The sequence below is a fragment of the Linepithema humile genome, chromosome 1 (genome assembly GCF_040581485.1).
Source record: "Linepithema humile isolate Giens D197 chromosome 1, Lhum_UNIL_v1.0, whole genome shotgun sequence".
NCBI lineage: Eukaryota > Metazoa > Arthropoda > Insecta > Hymenoptera > Formicidae > Linepithema > Linepithema humile.
Window position 1 is genome coordinate 43,641,525 of NC_090128.1, and position 25,944 is coordinate 43,667,468.

The following is a 25,944-nucleotide window of genomic DNA, read 5'->3' on the forward strand; positions in this document are numbered from 1 at the left end:
AATTGGGTCACGAGAAGCGTGCAAATTTGCTCGTTAGCGTTTATTAAGTAGAAAATTACGGTGATAAATTTCATAGAAAAATTTTGTCTGCGAAAATTTTTTCTATTGTTTGTACATTCTTATTCGCGAATATTTTCAATAGATCGACGATGAATGAAACAATCTTGAAAATACCGCATTCTTTTTTTGCTTGTCTTGTTTCGCTCTGTATATCTCAACTTTCCACGCTGCTGACTTACGCGCCTATCAAGTTTCGATCGTTCCGCTTCCGAGCTGCACGATTTTTTGTTATCTTCGGCACGGAGATGTCGTATTATCACAGAGCGATGCAGCGTTAGCAAATACTGCTGGCATGATATTCTGATTTTTAAACTGCAATTGAACTTGTATGTGTGTAAAGTTTTTTACGCAATCAAATTGCGTGTATATGTTGCACACATGCACACGATTTCCTTAAAAATAAAATACTTTAATACAAAATTTGTCGCAGTAGATTTTAAAACATGTTATTATTATAAAAAAAGTAATATTTGTTATTTTATAACAATAATATGGAGATAAATATTATAACCTTAAACAAGTAAAGTATAGACGTTATGATACTTTTTTATACATATTTACAATTTAATTTTAATTTTGATTTAATTTGATCAATTATACAATTAGATTTTTCTCTCTTTTTAGAAAAAATAGTCGTAAATAAATCTAATTCGCTTTTGTCAAGATTATGTTAGTTTCATGTTACGGATATCTAGCTGCGTGCAGAACACAGATATCGCATGCGCTATTAGTAATGTAGCCTATACTGACTTACTTATTACATAATATAATTATATCGCGTGTGCGCGTGATAAAGTTAAATTATTTAAGAAATTATTATTATTATATCGATATAAAGCACACATAAATGTTTCCATTTTCCTCACTAATTTTCAAAATTTGTTATTTGCATATATTTCGATTAGCGTTCGTATCGCAGTAATTAGATTGTAATTCATGCAAAAGAAACTTTTCACGGAAGGATCTTATAAGATCACGTAAAAGTTACATATAGTATAAGAAGAAAAACATGAAGTTATATTTCCGTTCTTTTATTAAAGAAGTAGGTTAACTACCGACAAAGACACTCCGCTTTCTCTGCGATTTTCAGTTAAAAATTCGCGAGATTCCATTTAGCCAAAGAAATTAGAAAATAGTCTTATCTTGCCTGTTTTAGCGTTATATATATGCGTGGCTAACAAGATCAAATTTGATCATTTTAAAGTGGTGGAAAATTTTGCACGAAATTCTGCGAAATTGAAATTTTTATGGTGTAAAAAATTCTCTCATTTGTACGCAGTTCTTATCAATAGTAAGTAAATCATTAATTATGAATAAAATTAATTATATGCGTGTAATTTTAATTTCTATAATTATTGTTTTGAGAACTTGCAAAATTAAAAAAAAAATGCATTACGAACGGTAAAACATTTGATGTAGCAATTACAATTCGGCCGCATAACTGCTTTCCCAAGTCTATCTCGCTCGCCACATTATAATCATAAGAATGATACGGAGTTGAACTACAGTGACAGTCTTTTGAGTTTTCGCATTTGATGGTCGGCGTCGCACGACTATAATCATAACGCGCGTCTTATCGGACTCGCTTAGGCACGATAACTAGAGGCAATATCGTTAGTGGGCGATACTTTCGGACGGACGAAAGGGTCGTCGAGAGACGCGGAAACGAAAGAAAGAAAGCATTGAGTTTCCAAGCGCCCGTTAACTTCTACCACACTCGGCATTTAACTCTTCGATGTAACCGGCCATTGAGAAGGACGATTTATATCTCGTTATGTTCCACCGTGGGCGGGGAACACCCTTGTTCGCAGCCCATGGGAAAAGTGGCCTCCTAAGGTACATTTCGTGCTCCCTAATCTGCGTACTGCGGGACCCTTCTTATCTCGCGCTGTCCTTCTTTACTTGTGTCCCCTTTCCGCGCACTCGCGGTCTTTGTCCGTCTCACTCTTATTGCGCGCCTTTCTACTCCACGACCATTTCCACGAAAGTATCGTCGAGAGACTCGAGGAATCCGCCTCTCCCTCCACAGCGAGAGAAACAAACGAAACTCGGCGAAATCGTCTTTGCTGTAGGGCCGCGCCTCCTTCTCTCTGGCCTCCTCCCCTCGCCCATCCTGCCTCGTTGCTCCCGCTTCTATGCGGCGAATTCGTTTTCCGCGAGGATGAAAGAAAAGCTCCGTCGCTGTAGACGACCGGCACCAAAACGAGAAAATTTCTTTACAAATATATGTCTTTTGGGCTTACTTTATATCTATGAGAGACTCTCTCAGGTTATATAAGCGTAGTGAGAAGATATGCCTTCTTTGTATGCGATATCAAGAATACACGGATTTTAATGTATATCTTGGAATATGTAACTTGTGAAAACGACAGTATAAAAACCACATGTATTTATGCTTTCTGTACACGCAGAAAATTATAATACAGATGTGTTTTACTTTTTATACTTTTATTTAAAATAATTTATATTACGATGCATCTTTTGATATGTTTTTTTTCTACATAAATATGTTTAATAAATTTATTATAAAAAGCGTTGCGTATTTCAATCTCGCTTTTGCATATCTCATTTACGTAATATAATAAAATCTGCGTTATTTACGTTTTATTAAAAAAATTGTCGTTTTATTGCAAAAATTATTTTCATCCCTTCTCGGGATCAGTTTGTATTTTCTACTGTCTCGCTTTTTTTCTCTTGTTGTAAATATAAAGCCATAAAACACGTTACATTTCGGACAGTGGTAACAACGATGACAGTCGTGAATGAAGAGAAAGAAGAAAAGGAGCTCTTGTTTATACAACTACGAGCGCCACGGCGCTCGCTATCGAAGAAAACTCGATATCCTTCCACGCCTCGATTCCGATCTCCTTTGACCGTTCGCTTTTACGTACGTACGACTTCCGTACGGGACTACCTCGCTGCAAACGAGTTTTCGAGTTCCTCCCTTGTGGGTAAAAGGGGATCGAGGAAATTCCACAGGTTGTCCCTTCTTCGGCAAATGCCAGTGTTTGTTCCTTTCGTTTGGTGCCGCGCTTATCGGCCGTATCACTGGCTCGGGGCAATGCCTGTTTGAGAAGATCAAGAAACCAGTCGTACGGTTGCGAAAATCCCATTTTCCCGACCGGCTCTTTGAATCCATACAGAGTGAACCGTGAAGTTCTTCTAACCTTCTGTACTTAAGGCCATTATAACCGTTGACCGTCAGCTAAATCAGCTATACGCGCATCGTTCCTTTTTTACTATCTGCGTCACAATAAAACATTGCCCCGGGAAAGTCGTTAGCGCATCTTATTCTCTATTTCGTGAGAAAACGTTTTCAACGCGTAAATTGATCTGTCGATCGTTATTTATGCGATGGGTATGCTAGCACATGCTAGCAATTTCCATTTCGACGCGACGCCTTTAGAAATAATACGCGCGTATTGTCATTGAAACCTTAGGTTAACAAAACACCGTAAAACATCATATTTATTCACCCTTAAAATGGCGAGGGAAGGAAAAGGCAAGGGACGAGTTATCTCCCGAAGATTGTAGGCGCCTTGAAGAATTGGTTAAACGCACGGGCTTTATTCAGTGAATACTTGCGGCAACCGCGGTAAGGTCTCGTACATATGTATATTCGCGCGCGGCACGGCCGCTTCTAGAAGCGCGTTAAGTGCGCGTAAGCAAATGCTTTCCCCCCTTCTCGAGAACGTCGTAAGGTTTACGTTTCGGCTCCTCAGTTTGCATTCCGCCGCGCGGCTGAATATTCCACGAAAGAACCCACCCATCCAACCCGCTCGGCCGCCCCCTCCGTCCTCTCGCGTCCCGGACATCGTTGGAAACCGCCAAGAAGAGAGGATCTTCAGAGACGTTTGAGAGGCGACGTCGTGGCGAGGATTTGGCGCGGTGCATAATTCAGTGGTAATTCCTAGTACGTTCCCGACCGCCGAGACGGAGAAGCTGCGCGTGCGTCGCGTTGCGTATGGTCGGCCGAGCTCCATCAGAGCCCGGAACTTTCCGCTATTATTACTATTTACCCGCCCTTACTGACGGGCATATAGCCACATTTACGGCGGTCGTTTCCGTCGTTAGCGAAACATCGTTCCGTCGGCGACAACGACTGGGGCGCCGAAACGACGCGAGCGTTCCGCGAATTACAGATCGAACGCGTTGATGTTTCGACAAGCAGAAACATGATTGCCGCTGGAGAAGCAGTTTAGGAAGGCCAGAATTTATGACCTCGTTAAATGCGACGTTGTGGTTTTTCTTTTTAAAAAGAAATTTACAAAAACAGGATACACAATAACATGTAATTGATCTGAATTGGAATACGCGAATTATATGGACGGGACAATAAAAAGAAGAGCTAGCAAATCAAAGAGCAAACGCTCGTCAAACGAAACGGGATGACGATGTCTTCCAAATGAGAGGCTGGACTTGGGTTGAAGAGCACTCGATGAAAGATAGAAAGCCGCCATTAGTCGATAGTCGAACGAGCTTGTGAAGCGGGTGCGCAGCGGACTGTTGAGATGCACCTGATGTAAATCGTTAATTTAAGAGGAGAGAACTAGTTTGACTTAAATATTGACTCGACTATGTTAACGCGAGACTGACTCAGAGGTAGTACGGTCGCGTATGTACTTAGCCTTGCATGGACGAAACTCTGCCCGTGCAAAGAGAAACCGCTGCTGTGCGCTAGGGAGAGGGAAGAACGAACGAGCGAACGGGAAGAGCTGAAGCAGAAGAGGCAGACCTGACGACACGCATAAGCTGAAGAGGAAGTTAACGGGGCGCATGACGAAAAGAGAGAATGTCGCGAGCGAGCTGTTAGAGACGCGTAAAGGGAGCTACCCGTAGCGCTACCGTAGTCTGACATGTTGACTACACTACAAACATTTAGCTGCCAAAGCCGCTTCGGAGAGACTTCCATATTGTTGTTACTACTTAACTGTTACTTGTTATTATTACTTATGGCGCTATAGCTTCGTTAGCGCGCTGAGGACTGTTTCCCCAATTAAAGCATGTGAACGCGCAACTGTTGGAAACGAAAATTGTGATAATATAAAGAGACATGTCGTCGTTGGCATGTGCGTACACGTGTTAGCGTTCGCGTTTCCCGGCATGTGTCAAATAAAAATTTATGTAATAGGATGCGTGTGAGGTGAAACTAGAGACCGCGATGAGTGAATGCGGCTGAAACTGCAACGGTAGCTGACATTCGCGATCTGCTTTTTCATTATTATGAAAATTTTTAATGAAAGATGCTGTATAATTGAACGTATACACAGAATGCTATTTATCGTGTCATCAGAGCATTGAATTATGTAAACTCATTTCGATACTTTTTCAGAATAATTGCTTTATTAAAAAAGAAAACAACGTTGAAATGACACGAAGGAAAAGAAGTAAAGTTTATAATAACGACTGTTTAAATCCTCTTCAATTTCCGCAGAATTGCGAAATTAATCCGCACCATATGAATTGCGCTACCTGCCCACCTAGAATCATCTTCAGCACCGCAAGAGGAGCCGCGATGGTGCATACATACGGGCAGCGCGCATAATTGCATGCCGCAATAACGCACGCGGTACGAGGTTTGCGGTGCGGCTTATTCTAATAATCGCGCCCGTCCGAAATTAAAGTCCGGGTTGTAATTAACGTCGCGTCGCGCGGTTACGGACGACGGGATATATACGGATAATCGCCATAAAATTACGGGAAGTTTACGCAGGAGCGACGCGACAAGGGAAGATCTTGAAGGGTGGGAAAACGCACAGAGCGGAAGGACCGGGTAGATCTCTCACCGACTGACCAAGGACTGAAGGGACGAAAGGGACTGAATTTAATAAGTCGTAATGCCGGCCCATGTTTCTTTCGCGCGACTTGTGTCACCGGATACCGTGCTATTTTCCAGGCGCGGTCATTTTCTCCACGACTTTATGGCATGGAAATTCCGTGTAGATGGGGATCCGTTGTTTCAGCTCTCTGGGACAAATACGGTGTCGTGACCCAGTTCGACGTACGAGCGCAAAATTAATACGTAACGCGAAGTAATTCCCGGAACGATGTAGAAATGACAATGGCAAGACACGCAATGCAATACATTAAAAAGATTGCTATTAATGTAACAATTTTGATGCAACTATATATATATATATTTTCTCCAGACAAGAGAACAAAAAATCTAATTATATATCTAACGAAATATCGAAAATAAAATTAAGTTGCAAATATATATCAAGAGGAAGAATAAAATATTGTAATCTTTATGATCTTTATTTAGCTCAGATTTATCATTATTAAACATTGCTTTTTTACTGTAATAATATGCTGTAACGCGAGTAAAAGTGCATTATCTTTGCCGGCAATTATCCAAGCTCTTTGGCATAAAAGAACAGAGATTATCTCATACTTTTCTTCTTACACTATATATGATTTCCATGAAACCTTAATACGCTCCCATTAAGAAATTTCTGTATGAATAATGATTTAATTACTACGAGATACTGTGCGCTAGCTAAAATACATGCAAGTGACAAATTTTGAAAATTAATAATAAAATCCAGACTTACTTAAAATTCAGTATTTGCGCTTCAGATTTATCGATCTATGTAATATTAATCAACTTCTTTTACATAATTTTACTTTATCGCACATATGTCACCTGATATACCTGTAAATGTGATAAGTTAGTACAAAATACGTTATTAATAGTATATTGTTATATGATATCTATATTCCGCATGCAATTAAATATCTGTAACATGAAATTATCATAATATTGACAAAAGCGAGTTAAATTTATATAATAAAAACTCGTTTTTCCATTATACAATACTATACATCAAGCATCGATAACACCTTATATTTCTGTTTTGAATCATTGTGTCTAGACATTTGTATATCATACTATTAGAAAAGTCTAAATCTAAAATGTCATTAATTAATTTACATATTATATGCATTCTTATTAATATTTTAGTTTCACGTTTAATTTTTCACACATGTTAAAAATCCCAAAGTATTAATTCTGAGTTATAATGCACAAATATTAATCTAGATGCAATGCGTCCGTTTAAAAATTTTTTCGAAAATCGCAATTTAGTTTAATTTTATTTTTCAAGGCATTATTCATTTCCAACAAAATAATTCGAATTCTATTACTCGTCTTAAAATATTTCTGTCACGAAAACTATACAGCGAACTATGCGGGAAAATTTCTGACGTTTAATCTCGATTTCTCCGACGTTACATCTCGATTTCTCCACGCGACGAAAACGAAAAAGATATTATTTAACGTAAACTTATCGTATCTACAAATACTTGAATTTCTCTATCGGAGTTTGAACTTTTTGAAACATAAAAAGTCTCCCTTTAGAGAGTTTTGACAGAACTTGGTTTTGCTTACGCAAGAAACGAAACGCAAAAGAAATAACGGAAAGGTTGTTAAATTTTGGTGATGTCTAAGTTTTCCCGAGGAAAAGAGTCTCCGCGAATATTTTACCTTCGAAACGTGACCATCGTCTGCTCCTCCGGTTTTTTCTTTTTTTTCAAAGAGGGGATTGAGTGTCGCGAAAGGGAAAGATCGAAGATTTATTTTCTTCGAGTGTCTTCTCCTTTATTACATTTTCGCCCGCATGGTACGACCATCGTTTCTCAGAGACTTATCGTTCTTTTTTTTTTTCGGAGGAAATAATCTAAAACGTACCGATTAAGCCTCTTGTTTACAGAGTCGTTGATGCAAAAAAATTCAAATAGACCTAATCACGAACTTTATCTCGAACGCAATATATATTTTATGCAAAACTGCATTAATATTTTTTTGAAATCAAATTCTCCACAAAAGCAGAATTAATTATCGCTCTTCCTGCGTGGAAGGCAAATGGGGAAAAAGATGCAAGTAATTGTTTGAAATTTGCTTGGACGTTTTCGTCGATGTTACGTCGATACACGCTCCGTGGGATGAAACTCCGGAACCGACCCGGGTTTCCTTCTTTTCGTTTTCTCGGCGAGAAACGAGAGGCGAGCCCGAAAGTAGCGGGGTCTCGCGCCGAACCGAGACGATTTGTTAAATCGGTCAAAAGCTGGGTGGAGGGATCATTTTATCGCGATCGAACGGACCATCCTTCACCGAAGGTGACCTGCACGGTCGAAGGTTCCCTTCTCTGTCGGGAAGTGATGGGTGGTCTCGGAGCTCGTTTCGCGTGAAATCGCGCTCGAGCGATTCATTGGCACGAGTATCGTCCGACAGATCGATTACTCTAGTGGTTCGAAACGTGTATATCGAGGGCACGATGGTACACGGATGCAAGGCCCGTAGCTATTACTTCGTCAATGTTTCCTCCCTTTCTCTTTCTCTCTCCTCTCCCTTTCACTTTCTCCGATCGTTTCTTCTCTCCTCATTTTCTCTATGTCCCTGCCTTTACGAAAAGAAATATAAGAAGGCTTTAAAGAAAAGCTCGGCGGTAAAATTCACGTTCTGCTTTGCCTCGTATATTCCGAGATAGTATTACCTCCGCGAGCGGAGAATTCGCGTCTATACTTTTTCCCGCGGCGTTTTGAAATTTATTCGATGGTGCGGTAGTACCTTTGCGACGAAAGAAACGCAGGGTACTTCTTAAGACAAACGTTAAGGTGGAAAATTTGCGTTAACTTCTCCCCCCTCTCCCACCCCATCCCCACCCGACCGTAGAACTTTACGGCTGCTTGCTTGCGCGTGGGGAAGGTAGTCACGCCACGCCGTTAATAAAAGCCTCTGAAAGCCGCATTGTGATTTGTACGTCTTTGAACGCTTTGTAACAACATCGCGAACATTTCTGTAGCGCAGGCTTACTGTAGTTACACTTAACAATTTGTCTTTGCTTGGAAATAGCTATTTGCTTGTCCGCTCCGTCACGTATCCTTTTAAGACTATTTCTTTTCAGAAATATTAACGCCAAGGTGGCGAATGTACAATTTAATTAGCACGTATTCTTTTATAATTTGTTAACTTGCAAGCAAGATGCATTTAATTCATATGATATTACTTGAGTTTAAGTTATACAATGAATATTTAAGAATTTTGAATGTTAACGCTCATCACTTAACGCTCGCCAATCGAATTCTTAATGACGAGCGGACGTCCGAGATTGACTTAAAAATTTTTCCCTCGTTTCGTGAATATCGGACAGTGAGAAAAATATGAGAATTTTTCTGCGCGAGACGTGACGGATGGTTGCGGAGTTCGTTTCGCATGGAATCACGTTTACACGTTTCATTGCCTTTCAGCAAATCGATTGCATTTCGAGACTTAATATATCGTAAACTTGGCAACGACTCAGTATGCAGAGACTATCCTTATTGAATCCTTATCCTCTTTCTATGATGATGCAAGCAATAACAATCGCGAACGGCATTTGCAATAGCCGTATAGAACATTGTGTGCCAAGAAAATATTTCAACATATATTCAATTTGCAAGCAACATAAATTTCTAATTTTCGAAAGTCGTAATAACAAACAAAAAAGTAATTATATAAATAAATTTAAGCTTTTGAAACGCAAATGAATAAAACAATTATTTTTTTTATTTTAAATGGACTTTTCTTCACTAGATTTACAATTTGAGAATTATAACGCTTTGAAATCTAAAGCTGGCTATTTTCCAACAATTTGTCTTATATCTTTCGGTGATATTTTACAAAAAAAAAAAAAACTATTTTAATCCACGCATAAACACAATTATACGAGTACAAAATTTCACAAAGCAAAAAGTATATTTAATATATTAATATTGAAATGTTCGAACCGAACGAACAATGGACAAAGGTAATGGTTGCGGTAAAAGACGAGCGGTCGGTGCCGGATAGTCTGACCTGGCGATGAAAAGAGAGAGGCAGAGAAGCGCGATCGGTAGGACGAGAAAGGCAGAATGGGAGGAAGATGGAAAAGCTAGAGAGCGACGGCATGGGCTGGACAAAATAAGACAAGTTGAGAGCGAAGAAGGGAAAGAGGCGGAGCGTCGAAGGAGGATGCTAGAAGACAAGAAGACTGGAGTGGAGCGAGGGAAATTAAGCAATTAGTAACTTTGCACCGCGGCAGCTCTCAGCGAGATTTGATTATGTTTTCGGTTTAAGCTCTCTCCGAAGTGAAGCTCCACCCCTATCTCCCCGGCCGGTGGGTAGGGTGGTGGGTGCCTCGAAACGAACTCGACGGTGCTTTCAAGAGGCCGGCGTATACCTGCAAACTCCAAAGGTGAAACGTGCCTTGTGAATACCTTCAGGTCTCACTCGGTCTTCCCCGTCGCGCGTCTGTCATTCTCTATTGTCTTTCTATTCGCCACACGTTCGCGTTACTTCTTGAGCTTCCTTAGCCCCGTGTAAAGCGTGAGCTTCCTCCGCCTGCGTGTAATACACGTTGAGGTGCGCGATGATGTTGGTAGTAGCGTTTGAATTCCATGCTGCGCGTGTATCTCCACAGCATATTGTGGATGTATACCGAAATATGTACCTGCATATCGCTCGGATCTTTTTTTGCATATGTTAGGATATACACAATAAAATTCGCAGAGTTTCTTTGAAAATAAAGAACGTGTCATTTATTTACGCCGTGAAGAAGGGGAAAAGATACGAGGCCGGGCATTTTTCGAAAAGGATACCTTTTTCTGCGCTTAATTACGTTTTTAAAATGTACAATCTCGAAAGTCGAGGTAAAATATTCTATTTTTCAGACGCGTCACAAAATAAAAAGGAATTTTATTGTTGTAATTTATTGCCAATTAAAAACTAAAAAATGTTCGCTTCCAGCGTACCACGCACTTTGTAATATTCTCGTGCAAGTAAAAAGGACATGTGCAAAAACGAATGAAACTTTACGTGAAATATGTTGAACGAGCGAGTATGATGCACCGTGTACATCTCGCCGCTCTTCCGCAAATCTTCCGCTAAAAATATGGCAAAAACCAGCAACTTGCCACGAGCACTGTGGGTATATTTATGGCACGAGGTCGTAACTTACAAAATCCGAAAATGACAATTTATAGGTATAATATAGTATGCTGCGTGACCTCATAATTCACACCTCCTTGACCGTCTCGTCCTCCGCTGGAATGACGCTAGGGTTTATCGCTCATAGGAAGCAATATACCCGAGCACAATGAAAAAATATACTCAAGTGTTTCTTACATTATATAAATCTGGGTGAGAAAATTGAGTTTTCTGAAAGAACAGTGCTCCGACGTTAATATAACTGTTTACGCAAAATTTTGTCACAAATCCAGAAAAATAGATTGCAAAATGGCATATATTATTTTACATATCTCATATTTTGCGCATTTATATTATTCTCGGTGACATTCGTTTTTGCACAAATATTTGAAGTGTTAATATTTCAAAAATATTTTAGAGATTAATTCAATATATTGATAGAAAAGCGTAAACGAAAAAATAGAAAATAAAGATAGAAATGGCATAACACATTTAAAAGCGCGCAATGACTGTTCTTTACACAGAACGAATTTATATTGTGCTCACAATTTAAACAGCACATCACGGGAAACGTTTAGTACGGACATGTTTTACGGCAAGGGCTCGTTACAGCGAGTATGTGCGCTACTGCGTACGGATAATTGAAGAACGTTCGTCTTTTAGACAGTAGCGACGCAGCTATTCCGTTCCGCATACGGCCGTCGGTTTGCCCATCTATCCGTTCGACTGTCCCGCACAAATGTTTCGCTGTTTATTTTGCGCCCATCCACCACCATTTCCCCCCTTCGTTTTCTTCCGTGCGATCCCTTGGATAGGGCAACAATTCTGCGCCGTCCTCGCGACCACGTGGAACGTCACGTAGATAGTTCACTGACATTTCGTTTAATTCGACCTGTGGGGAATTAAATCTCGATCGTAGAAGGGTGTGCGAAAGTAAATGCGATACTCAGTGATTGTATTTACTGCATTGGAGAGAAAGAATGAATCGTAATTATTCACTCGTCACAATTCATTGAATCTTTATTCTAGAATCTTTATTCTAAGGTTGTCTCACGCCTACAGTGTTTTTGATTAACTGATGAATGCAAAATTAAAATTTGATTATTAAATGTATTAACGATGTAATATATGTATTTAGTTCGGTTCAGTTTTGTACACTTTGAATGGAAATTTCAACAGCTCTCTAGAAATTGCTTGTCGCGCGTTTTCAATGTTATTTTTTTATTTTATAACTGCGAACGCGCATATCTCGCAATTAGCTCGCAACAGATTAATTTTAATTTAGGTACTTTTCAAGTTCGAAAGCTATCAAAACAATTTTTTAGATTTGTAAACAAATTTGTAGTTGTTCTAAGTATATGTTTATAAAACAATTTTTGTTTTTTTAGATAAAAAATCACATTATATGTGCATAAGAATTTAATTAAAAATGTTTGAAAGTAATCTTAGCGCAAATTGCTAATGGAAAGTAATATATAATATTCTTGGCTGAAGCATTTAGAACGCGATACAATTTTCTTTATACAAAATGAAATTCCAAAGACGAGAGTATCGTGGCTTGTATTTAACCTGCACTATCCGCTTATCCGTTTTCACTTACCCACATCCCGATCGTCGCCGGAACTATCATGCCGCGCACGTTATATCGCGTGCCTAAGCGCTCGTCAGAAATTCCCGAGTCCGCTCCCGGACTTCTGTCCGGCACAAATTATCCGCATTCCATATCTGGATAACGGTACGGAGAACGCAAAGTGGACCGCGCGGTTTCGGAAACGGCCGGTTTCAGTAAACGAGAATTTCTTTAATTAAGCGCGACCGGGATAGATCTTTCCCTTTCTTGCCAGCGCCGCTCTAACCCGCTACACAGCCGAGGCTTTATTTACCACCCTGCTCGTTCTCCCGTCGTCGTGCTCTTGTACGTTCGGTAAAGGCGAATAAGGGTGTGCTGTTATTTACGTACAGTCCTACAGGCGCATTCGTAGCAGCGGACGAAAATTGCGAGGGGGAGGGATACGGAGAGAAGGGATGACACCGCGGCGATGGAAGAGATGGCAAGGGGATAGAGTGTAAGAGGCGCGAGGACGAGGAGGAAGAGGAGGAAGCGGAGAATGTGGCAGCCTGGACAGAGCACGGGCCTGTCCCATGTGGGTTTCGTTAATTAACCGAGTCTACCGAGTTCTATTCCTCGCGTTATATTACCATTCCCCGCTCACCCCTCCGCGGTTCCTCTGACTCCTCCGCCTCATCTGCTTCCGGCATTGCCACAGAACCGTTGATGCACCTGGGGGTTGTGGAAAACGCAAGCTTTATGCGACGACCCGCCTTCTCTATCCTCCCTACTACGGGTGAGGTCTATATTTGTGCCGTCGTGCATTTACTCCCAATGCATTTACAGTATTTTGCTCGCAAGCGCGCCGCGCCGCAACGCTTGTATCTACGCGATCGCGGGTATTCGTATACGAATAAATCCTTTGCTACATTTGATCCTAGATACGTACGTAACGCAATAACTAGATTTCTGAATATATGTAGCTTGTACATCTGTGTGTGTGTGTTTTACGATTCTTTCTACAAAAAAGTATGTCATATATGAGATTTGAAATAACATATTATGTAACTATCTTTTTGATGTGCTGCGGGTTTTTTCATTCGATGCTATTAAACTTAGAAAATCTCATTTATTTTATGCTTATCGCTCTTGCAGTGATGACTACTTCAGCATATCTAAAGTAATACGAACGTGTCATGTGTGAACAAAATTTCAACAAAACAATTTGATCGTGGATTACATCAGCATTACATCATGTATTGGCGTTATCGTTTTGTTGCATAATAACAGACGTGAAGCGCAATGCGGTGAATTAATTATGAAAAACTAATTAAGCGTTTGTTTTTGTAAAAGCTTGTAGATTCCGTGCAAAACAATTTTGCGTTTTGCATAGAAAGTGATTTATAAAGCGAGATGGCGATCGCTATAGCCCCCGGAAAAATATGATTCTCTCTCGTACGGGGAAAACAGAATCCATCCTACGAACGTAAACGACCGACCAACGCGCGTAAACGGCATACAGTGCACTCGCGGCGGCTCTCTCGTGAAACCATCCACAATAAATCACAACAATCGACAAAAACTTGACGCTATATCAATTAGGTGCGAGTGTGCACGTGTTGATTTTCAATTATTATATTCTCGTCGCCGTTGATTTACCGCGGCATCGACGACGGTTCGCAGCGGTGCTTACTGTTGTTAATTAATCGTACGTTTATTTACCGCGTCATGCAACGCCGCCGCCCTTATCAGCATTCTCCTCCTATCGCGTCCCGCGTATATACGCACGGCATACGATTCTGCGCGATCGATGAGTAGTTAATCAAAAATCGTTATATTATTTATCATTTTCATTTAATTGTATTACGCATCTCGTGCTTCTTTTTCCGCCTCCCCTTCGCGTGTTTGTTACAAGTCCAAAATATTCCACAGCGCATTATGAAATAAATTCCAGGAACATATGTAATAAAGCACGATATTGAAAAGTTTTTAATTAAAATATAATTATTCCAAACTAATCTACAATAAATTTCAAATGAATTAATTTGTTTTTAATCATCATTGATAATTATTTGATTATACCAAAGCCATTTCTCGTCTTTCTTTTTCTCGCGAAATCACAACGAGTAGACACGGATGCTCGAATTACTCGAGGGTAGGCAGGAAATCGAGGAGAATGAAACACGTAAGACAATACTCGATATATATATTCTTACCAAGGAAATGAGATTTGTATTAATTTCTGCAGCCGTGGCAGCCGCGTCCGTAGCTGTCGACGATATCGACATCCCAGCTATAATACGATCCTCTTCTCTTCCGTTGCTTCTGATAACCGTTCGATTTACCCCCCCCCCCTCCCCCCACGGTTTTGTCAAATCAATTTCAAGTCGATACGTGTTTCTGCATTTCAGAATTAATAATTTCAAAATTTATTAATTATTGTTTAATTGAAAGTGCATTGAATGTACACTCACCCGAAAAAAAAGCGGTACACTGAAAATGTGGGAAAAATTCATCAAATTTCAACTGACGATAACTTCGTAAATAATAAAGATAGAAAGTTCTATAAAATATGGAAATGAAGCTAAAAATCTCTACTTTAAGAATCAATTTATTTCAATGTTGCAAAATAAATTTATTGAAAATGGCGGATGACAAAGCGCGAGCATGCAAAATTGAAAAATAATGGTTCGAGTTTGCGACGGTGCACGGTATAAACAAAAAATTGTAGCTTATTGGGATCAAAAGCGTACGAAAGTACAGAGTCTCCTCTTTAAAATGCTTTTTTATGCATCTCGATACGATGATTTTTCGCCGAGAGATTCGCATTTGAAGAAAAAGGCAGATTCTTACTTCAAATGCGAATCTCTCAGCGAAAAATCATCGTATCGAGATGCATAAAAAAGCATTTTAAAGAGGAGACTCTGTACTTTCGTACGCTTTTGATCCCAATAAGCTACAATTTTTTGTTTATACCGTGCACCGTCGCAAACTCGAACCATTATTTTTCAATCAATTGTTTTGCATCCGAAGGAGATGTCTGCAGATCTTTTGTGATTTCTTCGCCCTGACTTTTTGTTTATGCTCGACCGCACATTGCGAGAAGAGTGCTTGATTTCTCTTGATCTTTTTTTTTCGAGACGCGTTACTTATTCGTACGACTTCGTCAAAGTAAACAATAATTAATCTTTTCGCATTGAAATTATTGGTCAATTATGGCGACGATAAGTCCTGAAAAAGCTGCTCAAGTTGTAGCGTTAATTGAAGATGGGAGAAGTCGAAGGTACGTTGCTGAGGCACTTGATTTATCAGTGTCAATCGTGCAACGTGCTTATGCTAGGTACTTGGAGACTAATTCTGTCCAAAGAAGACCTGGTTCGGGACGTCCTCGTTGTACGAATGAAAACGATGACCGATTTATTGTTTTAAATTCATTAAGAGACAGACATCGAACGGCTGTTCAAATTTGAAACAATTTAAGAGATGTCCGCGAATGTAATGTATCCGTTGACACTATTCGAAACAGATTAGCGGAACACGGTCTTTTTCCGCGCAGGCCAGCAAATGTACCTTCGCTTATGCGTCGCCATCGCGTAACTCGACTCAATTTTGCTGTCGAGCATGCAGGCTGGACATATGCAGAATGGAGTACCGTTCTTTTTAGCGACGAATCTCGTTTTTGTCTGTATTCTTCAGACGGACGAGAACGAGTATACCGTCGCGTTGGAGAACGATTTGCAGACTGTACTGTAAGTGAGAGGCCTAGAAGTAAGAATCTGCCTTTTTCTTCAAATGCGAATCTCTCGGCGAAAAATCATCGTATCGAGATGCATAAAAAAGCATTTTAAAGAGGAGACTCTGTACTTTCGTACGCTTTTGATCCCAATAAGCTACAATTTTTTGTTTATACCGTGCACCGTCGCAAACTCGAACCATTATTTTTCAATTTTGCATGCTCGCGCTTTGTCATCCGCCATTTTCAATAAATTTATTTTGCAACATTGAAATAAATTGATTCTTAAAGTAGAGATTTTTAGCTTCATTTCCATATTTTATAGAACTTTCTATCTTTATTATTTACGAAGTTATCGTCAGTTGAAATTTGATGAATTTTTCCCACATTTTCAGTGTACCGCTTTTTTTTCGGGTGAGTGTAGATTTTTCGTATCGTTTCAGAAACTTTGCTTCATCTTTCTTTTTGTTGCAATGTTTTATGCATAATTGAAAGTAGTAAAATCATTCTTTTATGCAGATGTAATAGCTGTTGATTAAATTCAAAGGATGAATACCACGAGCGAAAATTCTATACATACAATAGTAAAGGATTTGTAAGTTTAAAAGTTTTCTCCGCAATCATTTACATGATGAGAAGCGAAGTCGAAATAGTGTGTTCATATTGAGGAATTACTGTTCTTTGAAATTAATTTCATCGCTTTTGTGAATAGCACTTTTATAATCAGATAGTGTTGTCGAAAGTCCCTTAAATTAAATCCCGTAATATTCGACATCTCGTGGTTTATAGAGCTAATTATTTTCTTCGCTGGAACGTGGAAAATATTGGTAATCGATGACGCGCCGGAGAATCGTTCGCCAAAAGCGATTATCTTTCGTGTTGATAGAACGACGCCTGCATTCGCGTACGTAGGCTGACTCGTACTCTATATACCGATCGTTAACTGTTTGACCCAATTCCGAAGGTTATAACGCCGTGCAATATGTACAATAACATGGCAACAATTCAATTCCCGCTCGCGTAAGAGACTAAGAAATCTGCCGATACAACGAAGAGAAACTAGATAAAAGCTTTTTATTATTACCAAAGAATTTATTAAAACGTTTAATTCATTATTACGCTGTTTAAATGTGAAAGTACGCATTGGATAAAAAGTTATAATATTTGTTTTACAATGCTTTTATTTTATATGCAGTTCTGTTGACAGACGGTATTTAAAAAACATGTATCAATTTAGCAATTAATTTATCAATTCTTATATCAAAATTATTTATTGTTATCGTATAAATTTTAATAATATAAAACGTTTTACTGCTTTCTGATCTAAGAATTCTATGCAAAATTCATATTACAAAAACCTATGTAAAACCTGTAGTAAAACTATACTGGCAATGATATCGCCATTACTATTATAATTTAATATATGCGACGCGCGCTGCAACGATCGCATATAGTAAGTTTCGATGCCAAAATAGCAGGTCGTTTTCAATATTGTTGGCCAATGTTTGGCCAGGAAGCTCTTGTTACAAGAGAAACGAGCGCCACGTATGCATTTCGCGCTGTGTGCGCATTCTTGAGGTTTATCACTAGCCGTAGTATGCAAACCAACGAAAATACTATTCGTTTGCGGTCGCGAGCCAGGCTCGTTCGCTGCTTCATGAAAACTAGTCCGTGAAGCACGATTCGCAGATGGAGAAGCTCGTAAAGCGGCGCTTTCGTCTGCCTGCCGGCCCTTTATGATCTAGTTAAGTTTTCATGCCTCATTGTCGTCGTTCCCTGCGAGAATAATAACCCGGGTATTACGTATGTGTAACACGATATTACCGGCGGAAGCGCGATAAGCGTGGGCGTTGTGTGAACGGGAGATTAAAAATAATTACGCGATCGGCCCAGTGGCTTGTGCGATTTATTCACGCCATCAAATGCGAAAATCATTTCAAATAATCTCTTGAAAAAATTGAAGATTTGCATACCTGTTTTTTGTTGATGTCTGCCGCATTCTCTTCTTTTTGAATAATACATGGTACAGATGTTTTTGCACCTGTAACAATATTTTATATCTTTAATCTATGAACATGTTTATTAAGTTCTTTTATGTTCTTATATCACGAAACTTATCGATGTAAAATAAGATATCAATATTATTTTGCTCTTTTTGTACAAAACCGATGGTGTGGTAGATTTTTGTTTTTAAAAAAGGACTACTTGCCTTAAGTTTTGAAAATGAGTTGTTCGATCAAATGTTTAAAAAAATTATGATAGAAAATACATAATATTTTCGCATTATATGAATTGGAAAAAAATAAAATCGATTAAATGTGCGATCTTAGGATTAAACGGATAGAAAATTTCAGAGATTTGTTGCGCTTCCGATGAGACACGTATTGTCGCGATCGTAAGCTGTCGAAGATGCAGATTGATTCTTGATTTGAATAAATTGTCTTATCGCGTAGTTCCAGCGGGTCTCGCGACGATTAGGGGCAGCCGCATAACAACACCGTCGCCATCGAACCCGGGCTAACACACGGCGTTGTCATTGCGCATTACAATAGACGCTGCGTTATATAAGCTGGTCACGTGTGCCGCACGCTATAGCTGTTGGACCGCCGGGTCCTATGCTCACACACGCATACATGTGCTGACTTTAAGGCGGCACGAGGGCAATCACAACCCCGCGATTCTCCTGGGCAGAATTATTGTCACGTGTTCGAATAAAAGGCACGTTTACCGTCGATTGTTGCGGAATTTTCGTTGTGCTGCGTGCTCCCGTATTTTTTGATGTGAGAAACGCTGGTGGATTTCAGCAAAACTGGTACAAAAAATATAAGATTGATTTGAAATTGTATCTTTATAAAAGTATATAGAATTCAAGGATAATAAGAGTAATTTATTAAAAAGTAATTTATTTTTAAGAATAAATAGTCGCGTGTAGCCTGCTACAATTGCTATAATGTTTTAACAATATAAAAGATATAAATTTCTTTATAAGTTTTTCAATTTCTTACAGTTTTTAATTTAATTTTTGTAAAATGTTTTTTGAAGATTAAATACTACAAAGAGATATATAGAATATTCTATAATCCTTTGCAAAAGTCTTTATTCAAAGCGTACTTGATTAAAAGTTATTTTATTTGTCACGTACTGTTATTATATGATTTCTTACTGGTAAAATACTTTAGCGACGAGATAAATTTTTTGGTAGTGCAAACAATTACTACTATTCTGCCAGCTGCCACTGGGATTGTTATTATTGGTAATTATTCCGCAATAGATTTCAACTTACGTTACTACTGTTAAACGCCCGTTGAATAGAAATTAGCTATCGCCGTAATATGCAGCCGCGCTATTAGTATGCAGCAAAAATGAAGCACGCTCCCTCCGAGGCGAAGGGAGAAATTAGTTTTATCCACGTCAGAGGCATCTGATATACACGGCACGCAGCATTACCTACCGGAAGCAGAGATGGAAACGTGGAGGCTGGTGTCGGGGCGGAGTGTAAAGCCCCCCGGGGGCAACAATTGTGCATTCATCGGGGCGAGGGGCTCTAATTAAAACACATTGTTTATATTCTTTGCAGGAAGCTCCGCGCTTCTCCTTCGTCCTCTCTCTGTCCTCGACGCACCTTCGCTTCCGAGTCACCTTCTCCCTTCCCTCTTTCTCTACACTTGAGTTCTCAGGGGTTCTCTTACAGAAACTTTCCGGTAACTCGTTAAAGATAATGCGGAACGGAGGTCTGGTTAGGCGTCTACCTGATCCTCTTTCAAGCCGGTCGCGTAAACAACCGATCGTTTTACTTGCATTCTCAGACAGACGATTCTAAATCAATCGATCCTATTTTCCCTTCTGTTAGATATTCTCGTATCAAAGAAACGAGGGAGACGCCAAAAGTAGAAAGGAGAATGTTTATCTTTCGCCGTGCTATCGACTTTCACGAGGTTGGTATTCCATTTTGAAAATTGCGATATAATTGATATAAAATACGGGCTTTTCCTGAAGGAATTCCAAAGTTGCTGATACGTTTCAAATAGAGTTTCTTTAAGTTGTATTGATAAAGAAAAGGTACACAGAAAATAGTGTTCCGAAGTATCAGAACCTTTAACAATTGCTGCACGTGCAGACTTTTCGCACAAACCGCTTTTAACGCGTCTGTGCTGTCGAATCGATACTTCGATAGCCGCACAATCCCTAATAGGATATAAGTTCCGCCGAGCGGAAGCGCCATCGATTCGCATCGTTCTTCCGACTTGGCGTATCGGCGTTCTCGGAGATAAAGGCACCCGCCAATTACAGGAAAATAGAATGCAGGATGCGACGCGGCGGTTCATGGCTGCGAATTACGTGCGTGCACGAGTCGGAAAAGATGGCAGATGTGTGAGAGATGTCAAGGGCCACACGAGATCGGGAAACGTATGGAAGGCGAAAGGACGAAGGGAAAGAGAGAGAGAGAGAGAGAGAGAGAGAGAGGGGGAGGGCAAGAAGAGGCGCTTTCACCGGCAGGAATCGAATTTGCCGAGGACCTTCATTTCGTCCTGCGTAACTCCTGCGGGCACGTCGTGCGCAGACTGTCGAGGTACACGCCTCATCCGCAGAGAGAACCGTCGCGTCGCGCCGATCTTTCCGTTTGCCCCGGAGGAAAATTACGCCCCGATACAAATCGTAATTGCATGTAAAACGAGCCTGCCGTACGAGAGAGATACGGCTGGTCATATTTCACATCGCGCGCGGCAGTTAGCACCACCGACGAACATTACGAACACACTCTTTCAGCGGCAAGTGTTCACATATTTGCACGCGTGGCAATGTATGTGCGGCGATGTATGCGTCTGGTACATGAGAGCAGGTATATAAGCAATATTCGCTCGCATACAAGCAATATTCAGAAATGATCTTCAACCGTGATACACTCATTTTGTTGCGTTTAAATTTTTATCTAACATGCGGTATACAGATGTAGTTTGTATTAACAATATTTTTTATTCGGTTTAACAAAATAATATTGATCTGAAATTATTAATTCCATTAAGTTCCGCTAAATTTGTTCTGCATTTGTTCCGCTAAAATAATTTAAATATTTTATTTATGATCAAACTTTATTAATCGAAAATATTCATGGGGATTGATGAGTTGTACAATAAAAAAATTAAATTAATCTCTTTTGTGATAAAGATGAAATAATTTTCATCTATCGAATATTGATCGGCAATATCTAATTCTAAACAATTATAACAATAAAGAAATACCAATTTGCATGCATATAAAATACGACATTTGTATACCTTTATATTCTAATTCAACGTGTGGTATTCCATAAAATTAATTAGTCTTTAAAATGTACATCTAGTCGTGAAACTTTCTGCATCTAATTACAAGAAGGTACGACCACATTTAGTGCCGTCAAAACACACTTTGCGTACACTTGTACGCGTACACACGCGCAACAAAATGGTAATCATACACATATTAGAGCTCATGAATTTCGCGGTAAATGTTCTGGAGCGAGAAAGAGAGAGATTAGCCGCTATGTACACGAAGATTCGTATGTGGATATAAGAGGGCGAGGAAAAAGTACACGGACTTCTAATAAAAGTGGCAGAGTCTCCCCGCGCGTACCTTCCACCCTACCCCTTTTCAGCGGCGGTCGCCGCCCTTTTCACGAACCACTCGCCCTCTCTCTTTGCCTCCTCCTCACCCGCAATAGCTACAAACTGCCTCACGTTTCTCTTTTTTCCCTCGCCGTCTCTCCATCCCGCGCCGTCTCGTTTTTAAGTCTCCGGAGGGGAGCTATCGTGTTAACAAGCATATTTTACATTTCATTGCAGCCACTTAACGCGCTTAACCACCGATGCCGCTACCAACAACCAGGTATCGCGCTGTATTTCGCACGCTTGTACCTCGCGCGCGCGCGCACGCGCACGTGCACCGAGCTCAATTAGAGAATACGATGCGACGTAATTAGGGCCTAATTATTTCAAACGATCGTTCGTCATGATCCGTGCAGGCATTACCGTCAGCTCGGTTTGCAATTATAATATAAAATTAGGCGATTTTGGGCCGTGAACTACGTCGATTAAACGGTTTAATTCTGAGCACGTGTAATGAAACGAATGACGGCCATTGGAAAAATTGGATAACATTTGTCATGTGTGTGATACGTTGAGAACCGCGCGATAACATTCTATCCGATATGTTTATTAATATATTTATTATTTAATTATGCAGTGAATATAATCAGTCGAATAATTGGCATTATGGATTTGATATTAAGCTTTGTTGGCATATTGCACTTCTGCTGTAATGAATATTATTTTAGTCTTTGACATTTTTTGTTCAAGTGGCAAGTGGCTGAAGCAATCTTTCAACTCGCATTTCTATCCATTTATTTCGTATTTTTGTTATACCTGCGTCAGTGCTAACAATTTACAAGAATTAATCAATATCGATATTTTAAAAGAAGAAAAAAAATATTTATTAAACCTTAGATTATTGTTTTCACAAAGCTCTACAATTTAACTGCTTTAACGTACGCTTTAATATTAAAAAATTTTCCTCATAATATTTTTATTGCAAGTATGTTATAGAAGTATCAACAATTCATTCATGTTTTACATTATATACTTACACGCATGTATATAATTCATGATGTGAATTTGCTCGAAGAGGCGCTTTAGTGAGACTATTTTCCGGTTTCCAGTTTCAATGTGACTATTTTCCACTTCACTATAAATAATGCATGTGCAGGCAGAGCGTTCGATTCATGTTCACTCTGTGTTCACGGTGAAAACGTGATAGCGGCCGTTATATAAAAGCACTACCGCACTGATAATTAGCTTTAATCTTGTTACAATATTGGGTATCCGTCAATAGTTCTCTCGTGCAATTCGCTGCAATTATTCACCGAGTGGAAATGCAAAGCGAGAAGCGTTGCAGAACAAGCGGCTCATTAAAATATTATTTCGACCGAAAATCGCGGCATTTCATTCAGTTATGGGAGCGATCCATCGTTAAATGCCTAGCAGAACGTGTTATACATACGTACATTTAGGAAATTTCGCGACGTGTAGTAATCGCGATAAAATAGAAAAGGCTGATTTCCAAAAGTTCGTCTAGTTTGTAAATAAAAATGTTCAGGGACAGCAAATTACACGCTCAAATAGCTGCGCGTATCTATTTTATTTTATTTTATCTATTACATTTTTTCCGAGTGGAGGCGCATAAAACTCACGTATATTGCAGCGGTAATTAACTTTGCAGATATAGGAGCTGTCAGCTTTAGAAACATCTCTTAGTCTCTCTCGGAATCTAGAATGTTGTTGGTCAAACTGCACATCAGGGCCTATATTATGCACATGAATATTTATGCACAAAGCCGGTCGGCACTGCGCGAAAGAAGAGGTACAAACATATAAATATTTATATCAAGCCGCTCGACGCGCGATTTCCTCGCAAAAATTGCTATACGCAGCGAACCCTCTTTCCGTAATTGCTTAATCCGCTTTCTATATTAAATCTCCGGTGTAATTTATGCGCGCGTTATTACGGCAACGACACGACACCGCTTAAATGTTCAACGTTAATATTTACGTTAACACTGAGAATTGCTCGCTCGTGACGCGCCATACAAACAGTTTTATGCAATCGTGATGCAATTTCACTGAAAAATATAACGAACATGTTTCAAACTTTACTAAACAAAATACTTTACTGCGCCAAAGCGTTTATTAAGAAAGCTTCTTTGCACGTTTTTATTTATTTATCCAGTTTATCCATTTTCGTTATATTTTTAATGCCTCCGAGCTAAAGTCGATAATAATAACGACTCATTGCTTAATGTAAACCGAATACTGGCATCTGCATACCCAAAATTTCATCACGATGCGTACTCTACTGGCAAACAGACGGCATGGAATAACGCGGAGACACGGAATAGCGGAAAACGCCGATGGGTCAACGACCAGGCGAGAGAGCGTAGGTTCGGCTCGGCTATAATATCAAATCCGCAACACATTGAGTGTTCTGCAGTAGCATAGGTTACACACAAGAACCGCCGGGAATAAGCTTAAAGCGAGAACTTTGCTGCGTCACAAATGCTAGCGTTAAAACGGTACTTTCAGTAGCACGCGCGATACAATTTGTGTAGCGTTGTACAAATTTCACCGTGGAATAAGAATTATGTTTCGAATATTAATAGCGTTATAAACAAAATTCTAAATTGTTTCGGTAAATATATTTTGATGGTTCAAAATATGGTTTATTTTTCAATTTAAAAAAAAATGTTTTTTTTTTTTTTTTTTTTTTTTTTTTACTATTTGGAAAAATCGAAGAAAGGCAAAAGTTAACAATGCAAAATCGTGTAGTTTAAAATAGCGCGAGGCAAAAACATATTTGATGTTTCTTGTGAATATAATCTTTCGCTTTTACCGCAAAACAAGCCCGCTTGCATTTTGCAATGTTCGCTCGCAAATATGCTTTTGCAATACGCTTACAAATTCCATAATAACAATCAAAAACCTAATTGCACAAACATATATAGAATCACGGCGATGCTAAAGATCAAATTATTGAAGGCGGACGGAAAGTGATGGTCAGCCGGCGAGCACGGAATACGTGTATACAACAGCATCGTTTGATTCTTGCGGCGGAAAACCAAAGCTCTCCACGTATTTGCGAAACGTGCCGCCAGCATACAAATGCGACCGCGTTTCTGCCTACCCGCTTCGATGATACTCTTCTCTTCTCTTCGCTCGCTCCACCGTCATACCCCCGGTGCTTTTGTGCGCGTTTCGCACACGTGTATGCGTGCCCGCCGAGACACGCACGACTATCCGGCGGCAGCCGCTCGCGGTTTATCCACAGTCAATAAAGGCGACCTGTCAGCATGAATACCAAAAGCGGGGTAGGTAGGTAGGTCCAACGTGGCGCCGACGTCGCCGCCGCCGCCGCCGCCGCCACCGCCGCCGCCGCCGCCGCCACCGTCAGAACCCCCGCCGGCCAGAGTCGAAACGGGGGATGCGTACTGGCTGTTGCGAGATTTACCGAGGCTCGTACATCATACGCACGTGCGTGCTCTAGCGGTATCGTAAATACCGAGATAGTATCGCGTGCATTCATATACGTGTGCGTAAAGCGCACACCACACGCGATTACGTAAGTATAGAAACGGACAGCCGCATTTGCGGCTTGTGGCTTGCGAGTGGATTCTCTGTGGCACACTGTGTCGAACATCATGCTTCGAAAGCGTTAGCGAATATCCGGGATCCGCGAGCAGTATCATAGAGATTTTTATATTTTGTCTATGATAAAATTTTCATTTAACTGAGAACAGAGCTCGTGAAGCGCTCTTTTGATTGATAAACATATGAGGGAGAATTTAATTGCTCTTCGGTAATTTTTGTAATTAAAGCTGTGTATATAGTTAAGAGGTAATAAAGTATAAATTGCATGAATTTCCGCACGCAAATATAATGAAATTTGTGCTTCTATTGAAAGATGCAGTTATAAACGTGCGATAATTATAAATAATACTGAGAAATTATGAATAATTTTTTGAGGAATGCAGTTTGACATTGACGTTTGATATGTTATATTACACACAATTAGATTACAATTCTAATATGAATCAAGCATTTGAGTACGTAATGACATAATATTAATGTAAAT

The 25,944-nt window shown here is 39.7% G+C and overlaps 1 long non-coding RNA gene across 1 annotated transcript in view; it reads right to left on the bottom strand.

The window, feature by feature from the left end:
* Positions 1-17,099: 17,099 nt before the first annotated feature.
* The window catches only part of LOC136996981 (uncharacterized), a 35,439-nt gene continuing 26,594 nt past the window's right edge, over positions 17,100-25,944 (bottom strand). The window contains exons 2-3 of the long non-coding RNA XR_010887808.1: positions 18,261-18,328; positions 17,100-18,063 (exon numbers count right to left, since the gene is read on the bottom strand). This is a non-coding gene — a long non-coding RNA (uncharacterized lncRNA). The remainder of the gene's footprint in view (positions 18,064-18,260; positions 18,329-25,944) is intronic.